This window comes from Sinohyriopsis cumingii, chromosome 7, assembly GCF_028554795.1.
Source record: "Sinohyriopsis cumingii isolate HCF-2022 chromosome 7, ASM2855479v2, whole genome shotgun sequence".
Classification (NCBI taxonomy): domain Eukaryota; kingdom Metazoa; phylum Mollusca; class Bivalvia; order Unionida; family Unionidae; genus Sinohyriopsis; species Sinohyriopsis cumingii.
The window spans coordinates 21,957,315-21,963,331 of NC_142967.1; the positions used below are offsets into that span (position 1 = coordinate 21,957,315).

Below are 6,017 nucleotides of genomic sequence, written 5' to 3' on the forward strand. Positions count from 1 at the left end.
AACATCCGAGGAAAAGATAATGTAATTGCAGATGCACTTTCACGTGTTGAGAAGTTACTATATTGCTTTATTTTGTGTATATTTTGTGCAATTAAGTCACTCCAATATCAGTAGAATCCGATTATATTCCTTCACTTAAGTCTTCACTGAGTGGGACAGGTACAACTAAATGAATTACATTTTTAACCTGGCTATCTCTTTCAAAATATTAGTACCCCTATAACTTATTCAGATCTCAGAGGCACTAACATTATTTAACTCATTCATTTTCTTCTTAAGCTTGTAAGGTCCGTAATATAATTTGGAAGACTGAGAGAGACAGAACCCCATTATTACCAGACTCAAATGTTCTCTCCATTTTAGGTCTATCAAACCATAAAAATTTCACTTTTGACTTGAATTTCTCAATTGTTAATTCAAGCATAATAGGCTGGAAAGTTCGAGACCTAAACTTTGACCCTTGACCCGATGGGATAGATTTGGGAAGGTCAAATTGAGTTTTAAAAACCTTTATCAAAGCTTTAATATTCCTCAAAGGAATTGCCTCTGGAAACCTTGTTGACGCACACATAACGGTCAACAGGCATTGGTTACCCGACTTGATTTTAGGTAAGGACCAACACAATCTACCATAATTCTACTAAATGGTTTGTCAAAGGCAGGAATAGGTTCTAGAATGGCCATATGTATTTTCTGATTTGGGTTTTCCTACCATTTGACAGGTATGACAAGATCTACAGTATTTACTAACATCACTTTTGATTTTTGGCCAATAGAAGTGAGTCAGGATCTTGTGATAAGTTTTATTGATCCCTAAATGTCCAACCAAAGGAGTTTCATGGGCCAGACTAAGTATTTCCTGCCTGTAAAGTTGTGGAACTACAAGTTCAGAGTTCACTGACCATCCAATATCCGCAGGTACCTCGGGAGGCCTCTATTTTCTCATAAAAATTCCATTTTTAATAAAATAACAGACATGGACTTTAGTAGCTTCAGTTTCACTAATGGCACATTGAAACAAACAGATGATCTCAGGATCTTTTTCCTGTTCGACGACAAGTCATTGTCGTTTATCACCCTGATTAGAATAAAGAGGACGATCACTTTGATCAGTTCATTCTGATTGATCAAAACAATTGGTGAAAGTGACCTCAACAAAAGGCTGACCAATACATGTTTCAGCTAAATGAATACTTTCCTTATCAACATCATTCTCAAGAGCTTTCTTTGCCATAGCCCTGGTAACTGCACAATCTGCGAAGAAATCGGGGAATTCTTTGCAATTGGACCGAATTTCTGATCCAAACAAGGCTTGTCAGTTACAAGTGGATTAGCCACAACCTTGTCTCCAGCTAGGTCGTTGCCTAGTAATAAATGAATGCCCTCAACGGGTAAAACAGGCACTGTGGCGACTGTTACGGGTCCTGATATTAAGTCTGATGACAAATGTACACAATGGAGATGTGAAAATCGCGGATGTGAATAGCATCCGTAGTCGATATATTATGCACCATCAAGTGATGCTTGAAAACACAATTTCTTAAAATAGAAATGGCAAAGACTTCGCAAAGGCGGAGCGGTACATGAATGACATTCTCATCAATTGACGTTTACGCTTCATACGATTTGTAGGTCACATTTGGAGCGAGTTTTAAGCATATCAATTAAGGATCTGGTTAATATCTATAATAATAAGAGGCTTTAAAATTCAATTAATGAAAAGCTTACACTGTATGAAGAAAATACATTTATTTTATATTGTCAAGCGAAGACCAGTCCATACATTTTATAGTTGATTTGATTGTACTACACACAATTTCAAATATTATCTATGTGATTTCATCCGCTACTATATTGTATATTTATACAATGTGCTTCACTTCCCAGGACAGACATGACGTAATATTCAGTGCTTATGTACCGTAAATCCCGCCAGACAAAAGGAAACACATTTAAAGTTAAATTTCGATGAACTCAATTGTTTTGTTCTCCTTGAAAAACCAATATCTCGGTCCATATTTTTTGCAGTAAAAACGACCCAACAAATTAATATATGCATACGTTCCTCATTACCCTGCACACAAATGTACTGCTGTATATGTTACCCATTACCCTGCAAAAAAACAACAACAATATATTGTTGTATGAATTACTCATTAAACTACAAATTAATATACTCTTATCTACCTTACTCATTACCCTACAAATAAATATCCTGTTCAATACATTACTCTTTACCCTATAAAAAAAAATATTGTTGTATACATGACTCATTAGCCTACAAATAAATATACTGGTGTATACATTACTCATTAGCCTACAAATAAATATACTGTTGTATACATTGCTCATTATCCTGCAACAAAATATACTGTTGTATACGTTTCTCATTACATTGCACAGAAATACACTTTTGTATACGTTACCATTACCCTGAAAATATATAATATGGTACAAGTTACTCATTACCCTACAAATAAATAAAATGTTGTATAGTTTATTCATTACCCTGCAAAAAATATACTGTTGTATACGTTAATATTACCCTACGAAAAGTATACCGTTGAATACGTTATTCATTACCCTACAAATAATTGTACTGTTGTATACGTTATTCATTACCCTGCAAAAATATACTATTGTATACGTTATTCATTAGCCTGCAAATAAATATAGACGGTCTTACACGTTACTCATTATCTAGTGGAGCACTCAAAATGTACTTTTCGATGCACACATTCACGCCCCCCATATAAACACAGATATATATATATATATATATATATATATATATATATATATATATATATATATATATATATATATATATATATATATATATATATATATATATATATATGTACAAAGTTATCATGTGAAGATGATTTGTCTTGAAGTGTCAATTGGACATGTCCTTTTCATTATTGTCAAGATAAGTCATAAGTTTGTTGAGAACCCATACCTCGCGACAATTTCATGTGAAAGGAATATGACAGTAAAAGTTTGGGCTTGGTAAATGGTTTTAGAAAATTGAGGACATATATATATATATATATATATATATATATATATATATATATATATATATATATATATATATATATATATATATATATAGATTGACACAGAGACTGATTTCCACAAGCATTTCAAATCCAATGTAAAGTTCATGTACACGATTGCTGTTACATGATCTAAAATCTACTTCCGACATTTCTCTACGAATAACTTCCTTAAATATGAACAAGATTCTACATTAACAATGCCTGTACAAATCTTTGTACATACCTTTAAATTTTGTTATTATTATTGTGATTGCTGTCATTATTCTCACACTCGTAGGAACTCTGACTATGAAATGTAACTAAGTTCAAGATTGTATATAGCGAGCGTTGCTTAACGCTATTTGATTTTAACTATTGTAATTACATGATAGACCTGCCAACCTGCGACTTGTGTAGACCTTGTTCGGCCGTGACACTTATGACGAGAAGATTACATTCGATGATATTTGATTTAAATCATGGACTGCACTTTATTTATTCCAATGGAGCAAGGATTGTTACTCGTTTAGACTAACTGCGATATCAGGAAGTAGTATATACTGTTTGATGAGACAATTACTTTTGGGGATTTTCTTACTCGTACAGCATCCGGGTCCAATGTCATTTCACTCTAAATATAGTCATTATTTAAAAATAGAATTCCATACTTTCAACGAGGAGGTTGAACACTATATATACTCGACGACTGCTGCGGTAGTGACAGACGTACATCTTCTTTCATTCTAGCGTGTGTGACGCATCTAACATACGGTAAGTGTAATATACAACATTATATACATGTAAGTATTATGATATACTACAAGCGCTAACAGTGAAATTTACGCATCTTAATATTTAAACTCGTTTATTCCCATAATATTCGACAAATTACCCGAAGGTATTTCGATCTTTTTTATTAGTGTTGTCGAATTTTGAAAAGGCATGTACCACTATATTAGCATAAAATGCTGTGATTGTAGTCTCGGGTGATTTCTTTTCACATGCCGGCCTACGAGCAATTTCTATCCAGTCAGAAAATTCATTTCATCCATAAAATGATTCTATCAACGTTATAATATGCAGTTAACCTAATTATTTATCTGTGAAGGATATGAAGTTCAGAGTCGTCTCAAATTATTAAATATTATATAAAATGTTCATTTGTTATTAATTAAATATCTAAATGAATGTTTCCTAACGTTAACCAAAAGGACTGTCCAGCAGGATAAGGAATCGTCTATTTAGTTTGGAACTAGTACTAACTAAGCAGGGGCGGGAACAGTCATATAGCGGACATGTGGAATATAATCCATGGTAAGATCCCAGTGCTGAAAGCCCCAGATAGACCTGCATTTTAAGCGTTTCTAACGTATAAATGTAACCATCAATCTGTTATGAAAACTTACCCTAGTAAACGTTCCGGTTGTTTCAGGCTGTTTCCGCCTGTCTCTCGCCTTCCACCCCAACGATTTCCTTCTCCTAAGCTCTTCATTTAATAACAAAAATCATTTTACTTTCGTAAATTTGTATGTGATCTAGATAACTCAAGAATAATTTTCTAACTATAGGCGTATTGCATGATAGTTATTTTCTCCTTTTTTTATTAAGAATTCCAAAACAAGAAAATGGAAGTGAAACAAATGACCATATTCTGTATCATGATGATAGTGATCGTAATCGGTGCGAGACCAAGTGAAGACGTGAGGAAGCGATGTGTCTTTTTCCAGAAACAAGGACGGTGTGTTCCTTTCCCAGTGCCCAATGAAAATAATCCCTACTGGGTTGATAGGATCAAACTTTGCTCAGAAACACATTTGAATTGTGTGGCCGGAAAATGTGACTGCCATGAGAGAATAATACTTTGATAAGAAACATTTTGAGAAAACAGTTTATGACAGAGTACAGAATTTTCCTGACCATCGAATTCTAAAGATCAAGTTTCACAACCTAATATTCCTCAGTGATACACGTTAACACAGCAAGTGCAAACGACTTCATACCAATATGATCCGACGCAGAATGAACAGGATATGTGTTGTGGGGACAATATTCATCGATATTACAAAACGTACCAATGACAAAATTCGCCATGCCTACATACCCAAAATGAATGTGTCTATGAAAATCTAAGAGTTTGGAACTTTTATCAATAATTGTTATTGGCTATTATTTATTGTATGCATTGTAATTAAGCTCATTATATTTATGATATCCATTCCATGTGTGTTTGACGATGTTGAGACAGTCATTGTTTTTGTACATTATATCTTCAACGTTGTGAGAGAAAAAACATATCTATTTATGCTTAACTACTTCAGAGTCTAATATGTAATAAATGTTTTATTTTTTATTTTTGTATCTTTCATATTTTTATGCAAGTATTATATCGCTTAGAAGTTTCCATACAATATTTGATCTAACAATGAAACATTCATTTAATTAATTGTCATGGTGACTTTTTTGCGAACTTCCTAATGTTAAAGATTTTATAGTATCAAAATTGTACATTGAGAAAACAATCCAAGCAACCAGACCCTACTCAATCATTAACACATATTCAGGCAATGCCCTACCCACCCACAATCCACATGCAATATTTATTGACAGTATCCAACCATTGAGCCCTACCTCCACCAAACTTTGTTTTTCCATACATTAGCATTCTGCAATAAGTTTTTCATCAGCCATTCCTTAGCCACAGAAAAAAACAGCTGCATGCCTTGTTCTAGGTAATAAATACAAGTTAAAAAATAGCTTTTGTGCTTTCTACAGTTCAACATCGACAAAGTGGTGATCCGATTATCTTTGTGTTTTAAATAAATATTGATTAAGTGAACATCATACATGGTATAACAAGTAATAGCGCACACATATGTTGAATTGAGAACTGTGAGATATGGGCGCTTGAAGCAGTTGTCTTTTTTACATGAGGGTAAGTTTGTATGTAGTTCTTCAATGGATACTAAATTTGAT

The 6,017-nt window shown here is 33.4% G+C and overlaps 1 long non-coding RNA gene across 1 annotated transcript; it reads left to right on the forward strand.

Moving 5' to 3' along the window:
• Positions 1-3,155: 3,155 nt before the first annotated feature.
• LOC149794861 (uncharacterized) lies at positions 3,156-5,394 on the forward strand. The gene is made up of 2 exons (XR_016422209.1): positions 3,156-3,815; positions 4,653-5,394. It is a non-coding gene; the product is annotated as an uncharacterized LOC149794861 (long non-coding RNA).
• Positions 5,395-6,017: the final 623 nt, after the last annotated feature.